This window comes from Lithobates pipiens, unplaced genomic scaffold, assembly GCF_037356315.1.
Source record: "Lithobates pipiens isolate NorthernLeopardFrog02 unplaced genomic scaffold, aLitPip1_a1.2 Scaffold_22, whole genome shotgun sequence".
In the NCBI taxonomy this organism is placed as follows: domain Eukaryota; kingdom Metazoa; phylum Chordata; class Amphibia; order Anura; family Ranidae; genus Lithobates; species Lithobates pipiens.
The window spans coordinates 171,739,794-171,763,486 of record NW_027507784.1 but is presented as its reverse complement, the minus strand read 5'-3'; positions in this window follow the sequence as shown (position 1 = coordinate 171,763,486).

Genomic DNA, 23,693 nt, shown 5'->3' with positions numbered 1-23,693 from the left:
ATACACAGTTGTGCCAAGAGGTCCCGTCCCATAAGGGGCACAGGGCATGAGGACAAGACGGCAAAAGTTTGGGTACATAATTTCTGTCCTTCTGGAGTGGCTACAGTCAGTGGTGGAGTGATGGGATGGGTGACAGGTGTCCCATTAATACCAACAGAGTTTCCCTCGGTGCATTATTTGTGGCTGTGTAGGATATTGGGGTAGTGGTTGACGAGGGTTCTGGTATGGCAGATAACGGGGATACTGTGGGCGGGTCTGGGGGTTAAATCCCCTGCCTCTGCCTCTTGCTCTAATCTGTCCAGTCCTATAAGGGCACTGGGATTTCCAATGTCCTTGCTGTCCACAATTGCCTATATTTTCCAAGGCATTTGTTCCATGCACAGAAACAATCCTTCATGTATTGTGGGTCAGCCCCTTTGCAGGGAGGATAAGAATGCTTATGTACCTGACAAATTTTACTGACTTCTTGCCAGTCTTCCTCAGTACAAGGACCATATGGCCCTGGGTCATGTATCCCCAATTGCTGACACCTTTCTCGGACTTGTGTCCAAAATGGTTCTACCTGGGGGCCAGGGATCATATTACTAACAAATTCATAGGGTGATGGGGTGGCCATGGCTTGGGTTGCTGCAGAATTCCCCATCTAGTAGTCTGGGCAGTGTGTGTCTAGTGGCAGGACACAGGTGATAACACCCGGTTTGTCCAACAATCCGGTCTCTGGTCTGGGAGTAGGATCCCTGATCTTTTTTGGGGCAGATGGACTTATATAAAACTATGAAGATTTACCCTTAATATACGATGAAGGGTAAATTTTTCCTGGTGGCGGGATATACCCCTCTTACACCAAGTCTGCAAGAGAACCCCCCTGGTCTGGTGGTCAGTAAAATCCACTTGTCATCTATTCTTAGGAAGAGTAGACCTAACGTGCAATGGGGGCAGGCGGATGCTATGTCACTACAAGAGGGCTCCTCATATTCTGCACTTATTTAAACAACAACAATTATTTTCCTTATACTCTATATTAAAACTTATACTCTATATACTTACACGTGTACCTAGAGAGAAACAGACATATTCTTAATATACTTTAAGACATGACATAACCGTATTGCAATACATTTATCAATTTATAGTGCACTTTTTAAAAAAAAAAAAAAAATTCAAATGGGCGTCCACTCCACCAATCCCTTTGTCACGGGCGTAATCTACTACTTCCCGTGTTAAAAATACTATTACCAATAGTTTTAAGTCAGACCAACCTAGTCGGACTCCCCTAAACCTATAAATTCCTTGCGAGCCCTTTTAACCTTCCGAGGGACCAGCCTAGTCCGCCGCGAAGGCACAGTTACTTCTTTTAATTTTAAACTAAGTTCGTAGCGGCCGCCCGGACAGAGTAAGTGTTTACACCATTCACCAATCAGGTAAAAAGAGTAAAGTGACTTACCTGTCGCAAGACGAGATGAACCCCACTTTGCTGGTACCAAAACTGTTAGGTTGCTCGTCTTCTGTAAGTAACCCCTGGTAGCCTAGGCTAGGATGGAAGAGCGGAGGTCCCTTTCACCGGTGGACAAAACATCACACATACACACGATTGTACGTGAATAATGAATGTGTATATTGAAGCACACACAGCAGTTTTATTTAGTTTGAGCTAAAGGACAGCCCTGTGGTTTAGCCAATCAGGTAATTCATACATACATCGACATTTTTCTTAAACTCATGACATTATCTAAGTCAAAGGTGAAATACAGTCTTCTGATAGTTATTTCGTCATTTCAACATCTGCTGACTGACCATATTCTTGCGTAACCAGTCCTATCTTAGCTTTGTACCTCTTACCGCAGACAGATGCTTCCTAATATGTCAACATCTTGCATCTTAATTCTGAACTTAGTGAAATGCACGCCTAAGCATATTATCTTAGACCTTTAACCTAGTATATCTTTTGGTAACCTTAATAAGTATTCCCTTATAAAAACAACATATATTAAATTCATGAAAAATATATAAAAAAATATTATAGTAAGCATTTACAAAACACACATATTTGTGTAAAATGAATATACAGGGGTAAGTTATCGAAAAAAATATATCAATAAGTGTAAAATATGTCCAAACATAAATTCCCTATTACAGGATTCAGTAATCAGCATATCCAACATAACAACAGATATTGATAACTATGTAATTTAATTTAATTTAATTTAATCTTACCAATTGCATCAGAGTTCTGCAGGTCTATACATATATTTGCCGTTAGTTAATGAATAAGTAAGGAATTGAAAAGAAGGTGCAATCAATGCACCTGCTGACCAGTAAATGCACAGGCTGGATAGTGACGCATCAACCAAACAACAGGTCTGTAGAGAGGAACATGAAACTTTATATAAGCATGATAAATTAGTGATAGTGATGTTTGTTTAAGATAAAAGAAACCTATAATAGGTATACAGGAGATCTCAACATAATGTTACCTGGATAGTTGAATCGATATAATTGCAGACTGGTTACAAATGACCAGTATAGGGAAATGCCAGCAGTGTTGCCAGATAACTTATTGAAATAAACACTGTAATAAACAGGTAAAATAGATACTATCAGTTGAGAAAGATGAACATAGTCAGCTGAATAAGATGAATGTAATAGACAGAAGAAGGCAATGATAAATCCATCAAGGATAGTTATAGGAAAATATAGTGTATAGGTTAAAGCCTACATACCGGTAAGTGTGTGTACAGAGACACCGGTTGTGGAATAGCCTGTTCAGCAGTTCATCCTCCGTCAATTGCCAACAGGCAAATGACTGGGGGATGGGATTATAAGTCCTCTCCAGCCTGACGGCATCTGACATCACCGCCAGGCTGTGGACAGATTCAAAAGAGGAAACACTTTCACTTGTCATCACATCTAGCTTCCACATCTTACTGCGCATGCGTGGACAACGCTGATCGTGTCAACGGCCGCCCCGTGGCCATCTTTAGTTTGGTCAATGCCCTAACTGTGAATGAATTGAATAGAGGATGCTTGGGAATCAACCCACACAGTGTCACAAGACGACGGGCGGCATCAGCAACCACAGCGGGACCCCAAACAAGATGCAAACACAAAAATTCCACAACAGAGGAAACACTTTCACTTGTCATCACATCCAGCTTCCATATCTTACTGCGTCAACGGCCGCCCCGCGGTCATCTTTAGTTTGGTCAATGCCCTAACTGTAAATGAATTGAATAGGGGATGCCTGGGAATCAACCTAACAATGTCACAAGACAACGGGCGGCATCAGCAACCACAGCGGGACCCCAAATAAGATTGCAAACACAAAAATGCACAGAGAAAAGAGCAAAACCAACAACATACTCTGTTTAAATACATAGGTGTCGGTTTGAAATGTACATAAGATGAAATGGATGGTTAAAATGTCACCGATAACAGCGAACTCCCATCTGTGTACTCAGTTAAATTCAATCCTTCGGGTTATAATTCACTTATAATGGTGAGACCATTCTATGGTGTAGGAATATTGAAGGAAAAGAATATTGTGTAAATGCAAGTGAACATTGTATTCCAAATGAAAGGGGGGACAAAATGGTCATATAACTGATTGATTAACAGGGAAAACCAAAAATGTCCCCCGGGCGCCCATACAGACCGATAGATTAAAGGGGAAGCGCCACATTTACCAGTTCCTGCGCAAAAGCCAGAGGTAGAATAATGGCAAGTCTGCGTAAAATTAACAATTACTAAAGACCAGGGAGACTCCGATGCTCATGGCAAGAGAAAAAACAAAAAAGCAAAAAAAAAGGAAAAAACTATTTAAAGAAATGGCTTAAAACTGAACGCCTCGTTCAAAGCCCGGTGATTCAGTTGCTTTAAGGTAAAAAATCCAGGGGGCCTCTCTCTGCAATAGAATTTGATTAAAGTCGCCCCCTCTATCCCCTGGGGCTATGTGTTCTAATGCAAAAAAATGCATTCTCTCGGGAGGAATTGATTCCACGTCGCTCTGCCCCTCCTCCCCCAGCTCCCACTTTGAAAGAATACAAACCCAAATCAACTAAATTTCCGGCTTTGCAAGGTAACCCAAACATTTGGGCCTTTGTCCAACAAGTCACTAATGAAATCCGTCAAACTCACTGGCAGGATCCAAAGATATTGAATTTAACCCACCAACAAAGGGCAGCCTTGATTTCTTTACATAATGAAACAAACATCGTCATCAAACCTTCAGATAAAGGAGGTAATTTAGTCATTATGGATAACACCCATTCTGAGCTGATGGTTAAAAAAACTTTTGCAGAATAGAGAATACAGAAAGATTCCTGAAAGTCACATAAACTACACTACCACTCAATATAATAAACTTATTAACTCTGCCTACCATCAGGGACTAATTAACAAACAAACGTGGCAGTATTTGAATGTTGAGAACCCCAAAACTCCTACTCTTTATGCGCTGCCAAAAATCCACAAACATGCGTCTAACCCTCCCGGTTGCCCAATAGTATCTGGCAAGGGTTGCCTCACGGAACAGGCGAATGCCCTGGTGGACGATTTTCTTCGCCCTTATGTTGAGGGCCTTGCCTCATACTTGCAGGACACTAGAGACCTTTTGCGTGCACTTGATGGAATTTGTTTGCCTGAAAGTGCCTGGCTCATCACCCTCGATGTGGAAGCCCTCTACAACTCCATACCCCACGATTTGGGTGTTCGAGTTGTGGAGGGCTTCCTTTCCCAGGCGGGCGAAGCACGAGTTGGTTACAACCAATTCCAACTACTTTACTTCATTTTGACGAACAATATTTTTATGTTTGGGTGCTCCCATTTCCTCCATGTTCAAGGTGTGGCTATGGGGACCAAATGTGCCCCTTCATATGCCAACCTTTACCTGGGGGGATGGGAGCGTCACATTTTCCATCATGATGACTTATCCCCATTTTTTGACCTCATCCCGTTGTGGAGGAGGTATATAGATGATATCTTTTTTATTTGGACAGGGACTGAGGAGAATCTGTCTACCTTCATTGATCTATTGGGGGTCAACACATTTAATTTGAAATTCACCATGGAAAAAAGTCGAACCTCTTTAACCTTTCTTGATATTCAAATTTTTGTAAATTCTGATGGCCAAATTGGGACTACTCTATTTAGAAAACCATTGGCTGCTAACACGGTACTGTATGCCTCTAGCTCACACCCTTCACCTCTAATTGCTAGCATCCCCTATGGGCAATATCTCCGCCTTAGGAGAAATTGCATTGATACTGATTTTGAACGCGAGGCAAAAAAATTACAAGCACGTTTACAATGCCGTGGTTACAGCAATAAATGTTTAAAAAAAATCCTATCTAAGGGCGAAGAAACAGAATAGGTCTACTTTGATACACAGTCAAAGACCCCCCAAGATCAACAAAGGCGTTAGGGTGATCACACGCTTTTGTGGTCAGCACTTCCAAGTAAGAAATATTCTAAATAGATACTGGTATCTCCTTAGAGGAGACCCAAAGGTATCTAAACATATTAAAGAACATCCTGAGATCACCTTCAGAAGATCACGTTCCCTCAAAGATACCCTAGTCCAAAGCCATTACACCTCTCGAGTTCAAACTACTACCAAACAACAACGAGGCTCAAGACCTTGTCATAGGTGTAATTTTTGCAGACATATTCTCTCCTCTAACTCTATCCTATTACTGAACAAGCGTGTCTATAAACCCACATTTTCGGTAAATTGCCAGTCGATAGGAATTGTATACATTATGATTCGTCAGTGTGACTCTTTTTATGTGGGGAAAACAAAACGTCCGTTCTTTCACCGCATCAGGGACCATGTGTCCCTGATCCGGTCTAAGAAGATGGAAACCCCTATTAGTCGTCACTTTGGTCTTTTCATAACTTTGATGATAGCTTAATGCATTTTTTTGCATTAGAACACATAGCCCCAGGGGATAGAGGGGGCGACTTTAATCAAATTCTATTGCAGCGAGAGGCCCGCTGGATTTTTGACCTTAAAGCAACTGAATCACCGGGCTTGAACGAGGCGTTCAGTTTTAAGCCATTTCTTTAAATTGTTTTTTCCTTTTTTTTTTCTCTTGCCATGAGCATCGGAGACTCCCTGGTCTTTAGTAATTGTTAATTTTACACAGACTTGTCATTATTCTATCTACCTCTGGCTTTTGCGCAGGAACTGGTAAATGTGGCGCTTCCACTTTAATCTATCGGTTTGTATGGGCGCCATTTTTGGTTTTCCCTGTTAATCAATCAGTTATATGACCATTTTGTCCCCCCTTTCATTTGGAATACAATGTTCACTTGCATTTACACAATATTCTTTTCCTTCAATATTCCTACACCATAGAATGGTCTCACCATTATAAGTGAATTATCATCCGAAGGATTGAATTTAACTGAGTACACAGATGGGAGTTCGCTGTTATCGGTGACATTTTAACCATCCATTTCATCTTATGTACATTTCAAACCGACACCTATGTATTTAAACAGAGTATGTTGTTGGTTTTGCTCTTTTCTCTGTGCATTTTTGTGTTTGCATCTTATTTGGGGTCCTGCTGTGGTTGCTGATGCCGCCCGTTGTCTTGTGACACTGTTGGGTTGATTCCCAGGCATCCCCTATTCAATTCATTTACAGTTAGGGCATTGACCAAACTAAAGATGGCCGCGGGGCGGCCGTTGACACGATCAGCGTTGTCCGCGCATGCGCAGTAAGATATGGAAGCTAGATGTGATGACAAGTGAAAGTGTTTCCTCTTTTGAATCTGCCCACAGCCTGGCGGTGATGTCAGACGCCGCCAGGCTGGAGATGACTTATAATCCCATCCCCCAGTCATTTGCCTGTTGGCAATTGATGGAGGATGAACTGCTGAACGGGCTATTCCACAACCGGTGTCTCTGTACACACACTTACCGGTATATAGGCTTTAACCTATACACTATATTTTCCTATAACTATCCTTGATGGATTTATCATTGCCTTCTCCTGTCTATTACATTCATCTTATTCAGCTGACTATGTTCATCTTTCTCAACTGATAGTATCTATTTTACCTGTTTATTACAGTGTTTACTTCAATAAGTTATCTGGCAACACTGCTGGCATTTCCCTATACTGGTCATTTGTAACCAGTCTGCAATTATATTGATTCAACTATCCAGGTAACATTATGTTGAGATCTCCTGTATACCTATTATAGGTTTCTTTTATCTTAAACAAACATCACTATGACTAATTTATCATGCTTATATAAAGTTTAATGTTCCTCTCTACAGACCTGATGTTTGGTTCATGCGTCACTATCCAGCCTGTGCATTTACTGGTCAGCAGGTGCATTGATTGCACCTTCTTTTCAATTCCTTACTTATTCATTAACTAACGGCAAATATATGTATAGACCTGCGGAACTCTGATGCAATTGGTAAGATTAAATTAAATTAAATTACATAGTTATCAATATCTGTTGTTATGTTGGATATGCTGATTACTGTATCCTGTAATAGGGAATTTATGTTTGGATATATTTAACACTTATTGATATATTTTTTTTCGATAACTCTTCCCCCTGTATATTCATTTTGCAAAAATATGTGTGTTTTGTAAATGCTTACTATAATATTTTTTGACATATTTTTCATGAACTTAATATATGTTGTTTTTCTTACTCTATTAGCTATGATTTGCCGCTGCACCAATTCCTGATGAAGCTCGAGTTACGAGCGAAACATGTTGAATAATCGCAGTGTAGCGTTTTTGTGCATCAATGTGGGGTAATTTTGGAGGATCTACACCTAATCCAGCCTCACTAGTGATTTTTATGATTGTATATTGTTTGTTTTGTACATCTTTGACGGATGTTGATTGAATAATAATAAAAACATTTTTAGCAATTACCGTAATAGTCAATTGCATACCTTGTTGATCTGATACCGTTAAAAATCCCAGGGTTTGTGCTTTCCAACCCGCTTTTTGCCCCTTCTTTTGTCCTCTATATAGAATTTTTGGATGTGGTAATCTCCTCTCTTCGATCCTTTCTTCTTAATTTCTCATGTATAAGATATACGTACATAATACATTATAAACACTTATTTTGCATTCTGTAGCTGTACTTGTCCCTTAACCCTTTTCCTACTGCCACTTTAAATAATATGCTAAAGCAGTAGGAGGTTGTAAACAAGCTCATGGCAGCTGAAGCAGCAGTATGCTTTTGTTTAAAATTTTCTGCAGATTCTGCAGTCTTGTAGAAGTGATCTGGGTGGCTGTAATGCCACCTGATCACTTACATGGTCCTCCTGTTCATGGCACATCCCCACATATGGTTACCAGGTTTCCTTTTTTATCTCAGTTGTTGGGACCCCAAAAACACTGTTGGGATAACAGAGATTGAGAACCATCTGTATTCCAATCTTCCCTATGAGCAATAAACCCAGAAGTGCTGAGCTCTAGACACTTATGTGTTCAGCGCTGTCATACCCAGCCGGAAAGGGAGCAGCAACACATATTGCAAATCCCTGGGCATGCTGAAGTAAGAGGAATTATTCTAGCACCATCATTTATGGTTAAAGGGGTTGTAAAGTGATTTTTTAAAAAAAAATAACAAACATGTTATACTTACCTCCACTGTGCAGCTCGTTTTGCACAGAGTGGCCCCGAACCTGCTCTTCTGGGGTCCCTCGGCGGCTGTCTTTGCTTCCTCCCGCAGGTGCTTCTCACATTCATGCGAGCTCCCTCGCATGGTGAGAAACATCTGCGGGCACGCTCCCATGATACAGCCGGCGGCTACAGCCGCTCGCTGTATCACACGGCCCCGGCGCTCCGCGTCAGTGGATGTGATTGACAGCAGCTCGAGCCAATGGCTGTGCTGCTTTCCATCTATCCACTCCAGCCAATCAGCGGCCAGGCTGAACGGTGGAAAGGACGTCGGGGGACGAGCGCGGGATTTTCGAGGGGTGAGGTAAGTAAAACGGGGGGGCTGGGGGCGCAGGCAGTGTCAGATGTTTTTTCACCTTAATGCATAGAATGCATTAAGGTGAAAAAACATTTACCTTTACAACCCCTTTAACTCAAAACTGATAAACTGATAAAGCATTGCCTATTGGCAGTTTTGGGTGTTGTGTGTTTTTATCATGTATTTTCCTTTTCATAGGGGGACACAAGTCTTTAAATCTTAACATATTTAGTATCTGTTTAATGGGCATGGTTCATCCTGTACTGTATATGTTAAGCCCTTGGCACAGATGTAACACTGATATGTGGCCCTAATGGACTGGGCTTTTTTCCGTTGCATCGTATAGGTCACTGTACTAATGATTGGGACCTGGAACTTGGGATTCTGGGTCACCTGATCACTGTGATAGCCTCTGATTGGCTATCACAGTGATCAGTCACTCTGAAACCTGCCCCTGTGTTTTCTGTCTCTGTGAATGAATGAGAGAGATACATTGTATTTTTCTCTGTCCTTTTAGAGAGAGAGAGAAAAAAAACGTGTGTAGAAAACAAAATAATAATAATAATAAAAAAATGAAAAAAAAATTTGATCAAGGTTTGATCTAGATTAATGCCAGGGCTAGTGTTTAGGTCAAGGTCAGGGTCAATATTTTTTGGACAGGATTTTTTTTGAATTAGTGTGTTTTAGGTAGGATGAAAAAAAAAAAAAAGAAGCAAAGTGTGCACTATTGTTTCTGGGCTGTACTATGGGAACAAACAACAAATGATATACACATATGTGGTATTGCTGAGATTGTCAGGAGGAGGAGAATTTGGTTGTTCTTTGATGGTAGGTTATGGTAATGGTAAGAAATATACAGCTACATTAAAAAAAAAACTTTTGATTATATGTACGGTTTTACCAACACATGTCAAAATTACAAACTGCTTAGGCATTAATATTTGTTTTAACCTTAGGCGCAAAGGGGTTAGCAGAAAAATTGGCGATCATATTGAGTTTGTGTATTTTAATGACTATAAATATGACAAACATTTACAAACATAGAAATTTACAACTACCATCATTTTATTCTAAAGGACAGTTTTATGTCAATAATGATTATTTTAACATGTACTATATGCGGTAAACAAAAAAAAAAAAGTTCCAGAAGCAAAAGGGTTAGAGCAAACTTCTAGTAGAGAGGAATAATGGAGCTGCTATTCCTGGCCCCTCTTGAAAATCCAGTTACCCGCCCGTTAAGATGACCATCTTCTTTCTGAATCATATTTTGGATTAGCAATTAAAAGTACTGAAGCCAGAGGGTTAACCTGACAGGAAACTGGTATCTACAAAATAAGAAGATGGCAGGGTGGCCTCCATGAATCTCTCAGGAAAGATTTTCATTAAGTGGAGAAGTGCCATCAGACTTTCTTAAACAGATCTTGTTAAAATCCTATCGGGGGGGTTTCTTGCATATGAAAAGCTAATATACTCGCCATTCCAGCTGCCCATGTCTCTTTCCTTTGTCCCAGTGCTTCATCCGCTGTAAGACTTAAGACACGATAAGTCTTCAAGATAAGAAAATCGGAAGCAAAATTTCGTTCGACGAACAAACTGCCAATTTTCAGATCATTAGTATGGTGCTTTTGACAGCCAACTACGAATTTCCGGATGACAAATACTGTATGTGCAGACTATAACATTTTTATCATACGTGAACACAATGTTTGATTTTCTTTTAATTAGTACAGTTTGCGTCTGAAAAGAATCGTAAGAACAAGACTACCCATGCTTGGAAACAAAACAAAAATACATACAAAACAATTCAACACATGACATCACTTCTGAAATTTAATTCTGTTGAATTCTTTCATATGAAAGTAACCTCTTCACGACATGAGACTAGCATGCAACAAAAATCACACAAAAATTTGTCTGATAATCTGATCGTGTATACGAGGCTTTAGGCTTTGAACACTTGCAGGAGTCCTGGGTGCCTGGATCACCTGCCGTGCTGGGCCTCAATCCTCCAACCTCCATCTTCTCTTCTATTCGAGAGAACTTTCATGCCACGATGGTAAAAAAGTGCAAAATTGGAAGCAGCCAATGAGATGTTGCTGCTCTTACATTATAATACAAATACAGTGATAGATTATTGTTTACTGGTTACAGTGAGTTACTGCTCTTTGTACCGTGACCTTGTCTTGTGCCTTTTTATCATGAAAATTTTTTAAACAGAAGATGATTTATGGTATGTGGGTTTTTCATCGATTATCACTTTTCTTTGACTTACAACCACTTTAAGCCCTTGTACACACGGTCGGACATTCCGATGGACAATAGGACCATGTTGTCTGATAATCCGACGGACCAAGTTTTCCAGCTGGGCTATACATTTTCCGACAATATGATCCGATCGGACTTTGTCCGATCATGTGTAGAGAATTCCGATCTGACAAAGTGCCACGCATGCTCAGATCAAATTCCTAGACCAAAGCTATTGGCTACTAGCCTGAACGTAGTCCCATCCTAACGAAACAACGTCATCACGTTAAGTACGATCGGATTTTCTGACAACTTTGTCAGACTGTGTGTATGCAACAGTTTCGGACAAAATCCGACAGATTTGGTTGTCGGAATGTCCGACCGTGTGTACAAGGGCTAAGACAACATTTTGCCCATTATCATTCCTTTTTAGATTAATGTTGCTCATTTTAGAAATGTATGTATACTGTATAAATATTATTTCAAAACATTCTGTCTGTACCTACACAATAATGGTACTGAAAAAAAATAACTATTGTGCCTCAATATAGTGAACCAGTGATGATTAAGGTGCTTATAAAACAAACATTCAAATTAATATTTGTACACATCAAAATAAATCTTTCACAAATTGAATCAGTGTCTGTGTAACTACTGATACAAACAGGGCCGGATTAACATAGGGGCTATTGAAGCTGCAGCTCCAGGCCCCTTACCTTAAGATAGGCCCATATGATAGGCCAATATGATAGGCCAATATGTTGGCCGCACTATTCGCAACTTCTCAATCAGAGTTAACGAACACCTCAGTAAAATCAAAAAAGGCTGTGACAAGCACACAGTCCGGAGACACTATCTTGAAAAACACAATAGGGATCCCAAGGGTACACGTTTTCAAATTATTGACAAATTTGTCCCGAGCTGGAGGGGAGATTCATGCCTACGGGGGGTGTCGCGCCTCGAGACTTTTTGGATCTATGAATTGAGGTGCTACTCCCCCTTTGGCATGAACACAGACTGGGACATTAATAGTTTTATTAATCAGGCTTAATTTTTACTTCAGATCTTCACAATCACCTTCCACTTTAATTAAGTTCATTATTATTATTTTTGATACATCGTTTTGTCCACATATTAATTATGTACTTTCCATGTTTATGGCATACACCTCATATTGTTTGTGAGTTGCCATTTCTGCACGTTATCTTTTTTCATATTTTTAACATTGTTCACCTTTTTTTCCCCAATCTCTGTCCCATGTTCTAATTTCTAATTTAGACATGTGTGACTATATGGTAACTTTTTTGAATTATGTGACCTGAGATATATGTTATTTGGTAAATGTACTCATATATATTTTCCAAGCCTTAGGAGTCTCATGGTCCTTTCTGTTAGTAACATGCAATTAGAACGTATAGAATATTCGATTTATTTATTTTATTTATTTATTCTTATTGCCGACATTCCTATTGCACCAGCTTAGAGGTTTGTTATGTTTTTCCTCCCTTTTTCTCTTTTCTGGTTTTTGTTTTCTCCTCCGAATGCTCTGATTTGTACCTAGGGGGACGCGTTGTGGTTGCTTAGGTCGCGTTGCCACCCGTCGTTCGGTGCGACGCGACGTGACCACGCCTCCCCCTGGTTTGTTCCGGGTATGACGAGGCTTCTGAGGCGTATGACGTGACGTGACTGCGTTTTGCGTTAACACGCATGCGCAGCATCGCCATGCTTTCGACAGTTCCGATTGGCCGTGACGCCGCTCACCACGCCCTATGGCGGGTGACGTACACTGTGCGGCAAATTGGCGCCAAATTCGGACGTTCCTCCCCTCTACTACATTCTACGCCTACATGAGCACCTCCCATCCTCTTGACGTATGTCCCTCCTAGCCCCTCCCATGTTTGGCCATGTGATGTATTCATTCGGTGATTGGTGGAGGTTACCCAGCCCCATTACACGTGACCCTGTTCCCCGATCACCTGATTGGACTCTCGTGCTATAGGATATTATGTATCAACAGTTACCATGACTACACAGATACTTCCTTTAGCTGCACATCGCCAGTAAACTAGTAACATATAGCTAACCAGTATAAGGACGGATCGCCATTAGACATCACCATCCCTGCCTGCTAGGATCTATTGTGACACAACACATATGGGAACAAGTCTTTCCAGGTGATGATTTCATATACTCTATACAGTAATGACAATGCATGGCTGTTTTTACCACATTAGTGTTAGATGCAGTCCTGCATAGACTTTATTTGTCTACTGGCCCCTCTTGGAGATCTTAGGAGGTCCAGATTAACATATGTGATCCATTTATGATTATGACTGTTTACTAAGTGTTTATCGTTATTAAACCTAATGTAACCGTTTTTCATTAGTAAGAGGGTTATACTTTGGATGATATCCGTATTTAGTCACTATGTTTGAACATGTTTATCCTTATTTGATCTGACTGTTCATTTTATTTGTTTATGGGTTGTCTGAGACAACAGCCTCCGCCCCCTTGTAGGCGGAGCCCCCGCCCCTGTGTAGGCGGATTTGTTTTAGACACCCTATATATTTGTTAGCAATGTGGTGGGTCCCAACATGCCCCTGTTGAAGACATATGTGTCGAAACGCGTCGGGCTAGCTGTTGGCACCCCACATTGCTTTTACTTTAATTTTTACCTTATTGCCTTGTGATCACTAAGTCATTTGTTACCCTTTTGACTTTTAATAAATTACCATTTTCTATCGCCTGACCCGCACCATGTGGAGCTTTTTCTTTCTTTTTTCTTTTTTGGTTTAAACCCTTTAAATATCTTCCCCTCCATTTGGGGTATTTGGAGTATCGGAGTGCAGTGAGCTATACCTGAGTTGGATTTCTTAACCATTCCGAAGTTCCATCGGTGAGATTCATCATTTGGATATACGGTCTTTTGAAGTCTCTCTACCAGGCTGATGAACCCACTTTGATCCACTCCTCGGTCCCAGATTGTGACCCCAAGCCTTATTGACTCAACCGTCATATGACTGTGTGAGTCCAACAGATCTGGTAAGAATTATCCATCTATTCTTTCCCAATGTTTCCAGACAAGCTGTTGTACATGGACATGTCCGTTTAATGAGATTTGCCTCGTATTGTGATACGGTCTGACTACCATTGTGCCGGTCCTTCCACGGAAGCTTACATCCATTTCTTTGGACTTTATTTTGTTAATTTACACATTTATATGTTCTTTGCTATAGGAGCATTCTTTCAACATATTTTTCACCTTAGAAGCGCTACACTATTTTTTATTTCTGTTTGTTGAACTTTGTTTGTTTGAGTGTTGGCTGCTGTACTTTTTTACGTATATTTGATCTTAGCGCAGTTGGCTGCTGTGCTTCTTTATGTATATTTGATTTTAGCGCAGTGTTTTCCCCTATCCCTAAAATAAGAAGATGGCAGGATGGCCTCCATGAATCTCTCAGGAAAGATTTTCATTAAGTGGAGAAGTGCCATCAGACTTTCTTAAACAGATCTTGTTAAAATCCTATCGGGGGGGTTTCTTGCATATGAAAAGCTAATATACTCGCCATTCCAGCTGCCCATGTCTCTTTCCTTTGTCCCAGTGCCTTATCCGCTGTAAGACTTAAGACACGATAAGTCTTCAAGATAAGAAAATCGGAAGCAAAATTTCGTTCGACGAACAAACTGCCAATTTTCAGATCATTAGTATGGTGCTTTTGACAGCCAACTACGAATTTCCGGATGACAAATACTGTATGTGCAGACTATAACATTTTTATCATACGTGAACACAATGTTTGATTTTCTTTTAATTAGTACAGTTTGCGTCTGAAAAGAATCGTAAGAACAAGACTACCCATGCTTGGAAACAAAACAAAAATACATACAAAACAATTCAACACATGACATCACTTCTGAAATTTAATTCTGTTGAATTCTTTCATATGAAAGTAACCTCTTCACGACATGAGACTAGCATGCAACAAAAATCACACAAAAATTTGTCTGATAATCTGATCGTGTATACGAGGCTTTAGGCTTTGAACACTTGCAGGAGTCCTGGGTGCCTGGATCACCTGCCGTGCTGGGCCTCAATCCTCCAACCTCCATCTTCTCTTCTATTCGAGAGAACTTTCATGCCACGATGGTAAAAAAGTGCAAAATTGGAAGCAGCCAATGAGATGTTGCTGCTCTTACATTATAATACAAATACAGTGATAGATTATTGTTTACTGGTTACAGTGAGTTACTGCTCTTTGTACCGTGACCTTGTCTTGTGCCTTTTTATCATGAAAATTTTTTAAACAGAAGATGATTTATGGTATGTGGGTTTTTCATCGATTATCACTTTTCTTTGACTTACAACCACTTTAAGCCCTTGTACACACGGTCGGACATTCCGATGGACAATAGGACCATGTTGTCTGATAATCCGACGGACCAAGTTTTCCAGCTGGGCTATACATTTTCCGACAATATGATCCGATCGGACTTTGTCCGATCATGTGTAGAGAATTCCGATCTGACAAAGTGCCACGCATGCTCAGATCAAATTCCTAGACCAAAGCTATTGGCTACTAGCCTGAACGTAGTCCCATCCTAACGAAACAACGTCATCACGTTAAGTACGATCGGATTTTCTGACAACTTTGTCAGACTGTGTGTATGCAACAGTTTCGGACAAAATCCGACAGATTTGGTTGTCGGAATGTCCGACCGTGTGTACAAGGGCTAAGACAACATTTTGCCCATTATCATTCCTTTTTAGATTAATGTTGCTCATTTTAGAAATGTATGTATACTGTATAAATATTATTTCAAAACATTCTGTCTGTACCTACACAATAATGGTACTGAAAAAAAATAACTATTGTGCCTCAATATAGTGAACCAGTGATGATTAAGGTGCTTATAAAACAAACATTCAAATTAATATTTGTACACATCAAAATAAATCTTTCACAAATTGAATCAGTGTCTGTGTAACTACTGATACAAACAGGGCCGGATTAACATAGGGGCTATTGAAGCTGCAGCTCCAGGCCCCTTACCTTAAGATAGGCCCATATGATAGGCCAATATGATAGGCCAATATGTTGGCCGCACTATTCGCAACTTCTCAATCAGAGTTAACGAACACCTCAGTAAAATCAAAAAAGGCTGTGACAAGCACACAGTCCGGAGACACTATCTTGAAAAACACAATAGGGATCCCAAGGGTACACGTTTTCAAATTATTGACAAATTTGTCCCGAGCTGGAGGGGAGATTCATGCCTACGGGGGGTGTCGCGCCTCGAGACTTTTTGGATCTATGAATTGAGGTGCTACTCCCCCTTTGGCATGAACACAGACTGGGACATTAATAGTTTTATTAATCAGGCTTAATTTTTACTTCAGATCTTCACAATCACCTTCCACTTTAATTAAGTTCATTATTATTATTTTTGATACATCGTTTTGTCCACATATTAATTATGTACTTTCCATGTTTATGGCATACACCTCATATTGTTTGTGAGTTGCCATTTCTGCACGTTATCTTTTTTCATATTTTTAACATTGTTCACCTTTTTTTCCCCAATCTCTGTCCCATGTTCTAATTTCTAATTTAGACATGTGTGACTATATGGTAACTTTTTTGAATTATGTGACCTGAGATATATGTTATTTGGTAAATGTACTCATATATATTTTCCAAGCCTTAGGAGTCTCATGGTCCTTTCTGTTAGTAACATGCAATTAGAACGTATAGAATATTCGATTTATTTATTTTATTTATTTATTCTTATTGCCGACATTCCTATTGCACCAGCTTAGAGGTTTGTTATGTTTTTCCTCCCTTTTTCTCTTTTCTGGTTTTTGTTTTCTCCTCCGAATGCTCTGATTTGTACCTAGGGGGACGCGTTGTGGTTGCTTAGGTCGCGTTGCCACCCGTCGTTCGGTGCGACGCGACGTGACCACGCCTCCCCCTGGTTTGTTCCGGGTATGACGAGGCTTCTGAGGCGTATGACGTGACGTGACTGCGTTTTGCGTTAACACGCATGCGCAGCATCGCCATGCTTTCGACAGTTCCGATTGGCCGTGACGCCGCTCACCACGCCCTATGGCGGGTGACGTACACTGTGCGGCAAATTGGCGCCAAATTCGGACGTTCCTCCCCTCTACTACATTCTACGCCTACATGAGCACCTCCCATCCTCTTGACGTATGTCCCTCCTAGCCCCTCCCATGTTTGGCCATGTGATGTATTCATTCGGTGATTGGTGGAGGTTACCCAGCCCCATTACACGTGACCCTGTTCCCCGATCACCTGATTGGACTCTCGTGCTATAGGATATTATGTATCAACAGTTACCATGACTACACAGATACTTCCTTTAGCTGCACATCGCCAGTAAACTAGTAACATATAGCTAACCAGTATAAGGACGGATCGCCATTAGACATCACCATCCCTGCCTGCTAGGATCTATTGTGACACAACACATATGGGAACAAGTCTTTCCAGGTGATGATTTCATATACTCTATACAGTAATGACAATGCATGGCTGTTTTTACCACATTAGTGTTAGATGCAGTCCTGCATAGACTTTATTTGTCTACTGGCCCCTCTTGGAGATCTTAGGAGGTCCAGATTAACATATGTGATCCATTTATGATTATGACTGTTTACTAAGTGTTTATCGTTATTAAACCTAATGTAACCGTTTTTCATTAGTAAGAGGGTTATACTTTGGATGATATCCGTATTTAGTCACTATGTTTGAACATGTTTATCCTTATTTGATCTGACTGTTCATTTTATTTGTTTATGGGTTGTCTGAGACAACAGCCTCCGCCCCCTTGTAGGCGGAGCCCCCGCCCCTGTGTAGGCGGATTTGTTTTAGACACCCTATATATTTGTTAGCAATGTGGTGGGTCCCAACATGCCCCTGTTGAAGACATATGTGTCGAAACGCGTCGGGCTAGCTGTTGGCACCCCACATTGCTTTTACTTTAATTTTTACCTTATTGCCTTGTGATCACTAAGTCATTTGTTACCCTTTTGACTTTTAATAAATTACCATTTTCTATCGCCTGACCCGCACCATGTGGAGCTTTTTCTTTCTTTTTTCTTTTTTGGTTTAAACCCTTTAAATATCTTCCCCTCCATTTGGGGTATTTGGAGTATCGGAGTGCAGTGAGCTATACCTGAGTTGGATTTCTTAACCATTCCGAAGTTCCATCGGTGAGATTCATCATTTGGATATACGGTCTTTTGAAGTCTCTCTACCAGGCTGATGAACCCACTTTGATCCACTCCTCGGTCCCAGATTGTGACCCCAAGCCTTATTGACTCAACCGTCATATGACTGTGTGAGTCCAACAGATCTGGTAAGAATTATCCATCTATTCTTTCCCAATGTTTCCAGACAAGCTGTTGTACATGGACATGTCCGTTTAATGAGATTTGCCTCGTATTGTGATACGGTCTGACTACCATTGTGCCGGTCCTTCCACGGAAGCTTACATCCATTTCTTTGGACTTTATTTTGTTAATTTACACATTTATATGTTCTTTGCTATAGGAGCATTCTTTCAACATATTTTTCACCTTAGAAGCGCTACACTATTTTTTATTTCTGTTTGTTGAACTTTGTTTGTTTGAGTGTTGGCTGCTGTACTTTTTTACGTATATTTGATCTTAGCGCAGTTGGCTGCTGTGCTTCTTTATGTATATTTGATTTTAGCGCAGTGTTTTCCCCTATCCCTAAAATAAGAAGATGGCAGGATGGCCTCCATGAATCTCTCAGGAAAGATTTTCATTAAGTGGAGAAGTGCCATCAGACTTTCTTAAACAGATCTTGTTAAAATCCTATCGGGGGGGTTTCTTGCATATGAAAAGCTAATATACTCGCCATTCCAGCTGCCCATGTCTCTTTCCTTTGTCCCAGTGCCTTATCCGCTGTAAGACTTAAGACACGATAAGTCTTCAAGATAAGAAAATCGGAAGCAAAATTTCGTTCGACGAACAAACTGCCAATTTTCAGATCATTAGTATGGTGCTTTTGACAGCCAACTACGAATTTCCGGATGACAAATACTGTATGTGCAGACTATAACATTTTTATCATACGTGAACACAATGTTTGATTTTCTTTTAATTAGTACAGTTTGCGTCTGAAAAGAATCGTAAGAACAAGACTACCCATGCTTGGAAACAAAACAAAAATACATACAAAACAATTCAACACATGACATCACTTCTGAAATTTAATTCTGTTGAATTCTTTCATATGAAAGTAACCTCTTCACGACATGAGACTAGCATGCAACAAAAATCACACAAAAATTTGTCTGATAATCTGATCGTGTATACGAGGCTTTAGGCTTTGAACACTTGCAGGAGTCCTGGGTGCCTGGATCACCTGCCGTGCTGGGCCTCAATCCTCCAACCTCCATCTTCTCTTCTATTCGAGAGAACTTTCATGCCACGATGGTAAAAAAGTGCAAAATTGGAAGCAGCCAATGAGATGTTGCTGCTCTTACATTATAATACAAATACAGTGATAGATTATTGTTTACTGGTTACAGTGAGTTACTGCTCTTTGTACCGTGACCTTGTCTTGTGCCTTTTTATCATGAAAATTTTTTAAACAGAAGATGATTTATGGTATGTGGGTTTTTCATCGATTATCACTTTTCTTTGACTTACAACCACTTTAAGCCCTTGTACACACGGTCGGACATTCCGATGGACAATAGGACCATGTTGTCTGATAATCCGACGGACCAAGTTTTCCAGCTGGGCTATACATTTTCCGACAATATGATCCGATCGGACTTTGTCCGATCATGTGTAGAGAATTCCGATCTGACAAAGTGCCACGCATGCTCAGATCAAATTCCTAGACCAAAGCTATTGGCTACTAGCCTGAACGTAGTCCCATCCTAACGAAACAACGTCATCACGTTAAGTACGATCGGATTTTCTGACAACTTTGTCAGACTGTGTGTATGCAACAGTTTCGGACAAAATCCGACAGATTTGGTTGTCGGAATGTCCGACCGTGTGTACAAGGGCTAAGACAACATTTTGCCCATTATCATTCCTTTTTAGATTAATGTTGCTCATTTTAGAAATGTATGTATACTGTATAAATATTATTTCAAAACATTCTGTCTGTACCTACACAATAATGGTACTGAAAAAAAAAAACTATTGTGCCTCAATATAGTGAACCAGTGATGATTAAGGTGCTTATAAAACAAACATTCAAATTAATATTTGTACACATCAAAATAAATCTTTCACAAATTGAATCAGTGTCTGTGTAACTACTGATACAAACAGGGCCGGATTAACATAGGGGCTATTGAAGCTGCAGCTCCAGGCCCCTTACCTTAAGATAGGCCCATTTGCCCATTAAAAACAAAAAAACAATCGACTTCAAGGGTCATAGCATGGTGACCCAGGGGGGTAGGTAGCCGAAGACCTACCCCACCACTGGGGCTCCTGGGACCTATAGTTCTGGAGATACAGGGCTCCTTACGCAGCATGTCAGAAGCTACATACAGAGCGACCAGTTAAAATACAAGTTGGCACACTCTGTTTGCTGCAGACTGAGAAGATGAGCTCACAGTGCTCTCACTTCTTGTCAGAGGCACTGAGCTCAATGGACAGCTTGGAGCCTTGGACCAATGGTAAAGTACCATTGGCCCCAGCTGTCCAATAAAAATGCTGCAGTGGAGGCTGTCCTCTCATTGCAGTGTCATAGAAGGGGTCATGTGTCTAAAAGACACATGCTCCCTTTCAGCCCAGCCCTCCTAATTAGAAGGAAAAAACATGGGTTTATGGGTAGAAGGTTTACCCATAATCCCATGCTTTTTCTCACACAGTTAAGAGGGAGAATTAGAATCCTCTGCTGCTGAAAAGGTACTGTTTTAATCAAGCTAAACCATATATCATATAGCTAAATCATATATTATTGTGCTATATGTTATAGCATAATAATTTACTATTTATCTATTTACTGTGAAATTAATGGTTTGAAGTTATAACTTCAGTAATTTGTCCATTAAGCCACCTGCTTGAGTATTGTTTTTGAAAATATGGTAAATTACCTTAAACACTTGACCACTGGGCACTTAAACCCCCTTCCTAACCAGACCAATTTTCAGCTTTCGGTGCTCTCACATTTTGAATAACAATTACTTAGTCATACAACACTGTACCCATATGAACTTTTTGGCCTTTTTCACACAGACAGAGCTTCCTTTTGGTGGTGTTTAATCACCTTTGGGTTTTTTTTTTTTCTGCGCTACAAAATAAAAAGACTGTAAATTCTGTAAAAAAAAAAGGAATTTTTATTCATTTCTGTTATAAAATTTAGCAAATTAGTAATTTTTCTTCATACATTTTGGCCAAAATTTATACTACTACATATCTTCAGTAAAAAAAAGTACAAATTGGTGTATATTATTTGGTCTTATCTGAAAATTGATCACACCTGAAGTACTGACGGCCTATCTCATTTCTTGAAACCCTAACATGCCAGAAAAGTACAAATACCCCACAAATTACCGCATTTTTGAAAGAAGATATTCCAAGGCATTTAGAAAGAGGCATGGTGAGTTTTTTGAAGTTGTAATTTTTTCCCACAATTCTTTGAAAAATCAAGATTTTGTTTTCTTTTTTTTTTTCACAAAATTATCATATTAGCAGGTTATTTCTCACACACAGCATATGCATACCACAAATTGCACCCCAAAACACATTCTGCTATTACTTCTGAGTATGGCGATACCACATGTATGAGACTTTTACACAGCGTGGCCACATACAGACGCCCAACATGCAGAGAGCACCTTCAGGCGTTCTGGAACACCCAGGCCAATTATGACATTACTTTCCTACATGTAAAAATCATTTATTTGCTAGAAAATTACATAGAACCCCAAAACATTATATATGTTTTTTTTAGCAAAGATCCTATAGAATACAATGGCGGTTGTTGCAACTTTTTTTTATCTCGTACGGTATTTGAACAGCAATTTTTCAAACGCATTTTTTTGGGGGGGAAAAAAAGTTTTGTGCTTTAAAAAAAATAAAAAAGGTAAAGTTAGCCCAATGTTTTTGCATAATGTGAAAGATGAAGTTACACCGAGTAAATAGATACCTAACATGTCACCCTATAAAATTGTGCACGCTCGTGGAATGGTGCCAAACTTCGCTACTTAAAAATCCCCGTAGGCGACGCTTTAAATTTTTTTTACTGGTTACATGTTTTGAGTTACAGAGGAGGTCTAATGCCAATTATTGTTCTCGCTCTAATATTCGCAGCGATACCTCACATGTGTGGTTTGAACACCGTTTTCATATGTGGTTGGTTCGCTTCTGCATGCGAGCACATGTGACAGGGGCGCTTTAAAAAAAAAATGTTATTGTTCATTTTACTTTATTCTTTTTTTACACTTTTTTCCCCAAAAATAAATTTTTTGATCACTTTTATTCCTATTACAAGGAATGTAAACATCCCTTGTAATAGGAATAGTGCATGAAAGGTCCTCTTTAGTGAGATATGGGGTCAATAAGACCCCACATCTCACCTCTAGGCTGGGAAGCCTGAAATAAATTAAAGAAAAACAAACCTGGCTACGATCATAGCGGTGAGTCGGTAGAAGCAGAGGAGGGCGGTGGGGGGGACGTCACCTCTCGCCTCCCATAAGAACGATAAAGTGGCGGAACAGCCGATATGATCATCCCTTTGGTTTAGGGAATCGTCGGCTGAAAAAGCTGATATCTGAATGATGACTGTAGCTGCAGGCATCATTCAGATATACCAGCACAAAGTCAAGGATGTCATATGATGGCCGGCAGGCGGGAAGGGGTTAAAATGCATTTTTTGAACACAAAGTTGTCCATTTATACAATATTTCTAACACATAGCATGTACATACCAAAACTGACACCCCAAAATAGATTCTCCTACTCCTCCTGAGTACGGCAATACCACATGTATGGGACTTCCACAGCCAGGCCAAATACAGAGGCCGAGTATGGCTGAGTATGGCTGGGTATGGCTGAGAATGGCTGGGTATCGCAGAGTATGGCTGGGTATCGCAGAGTATGGCTGGGTAAGACTGGGTATCACTGATTATTTTTCAAACTTTTTTTTGTGGAAAGAAACTGTTTCATGAATAAAAAATAACAAAAAACACTAACGTTAGCCCCATTTTTTTGTATGCTAGGAAAGATGATGTTATGCCGAGTAAATAGATACCTAACATGTCATTCTATACAATTGCGCACACTTGTGGAATGGTGCCACACATCAGTACTTAAAAATCTCATTAGACGACGCTTTAAATTTTTTTACAGGTTACATGTTTAGAGTTACAGAGGAGGTCTAATCCTCGAATTATTGCTCTCACGCTAACGTTCGCAGCGTATGTAACCTGTGTGTATCTGGCTCTGATACTAGCCAGTGCCTCACGGAGCCACTGACC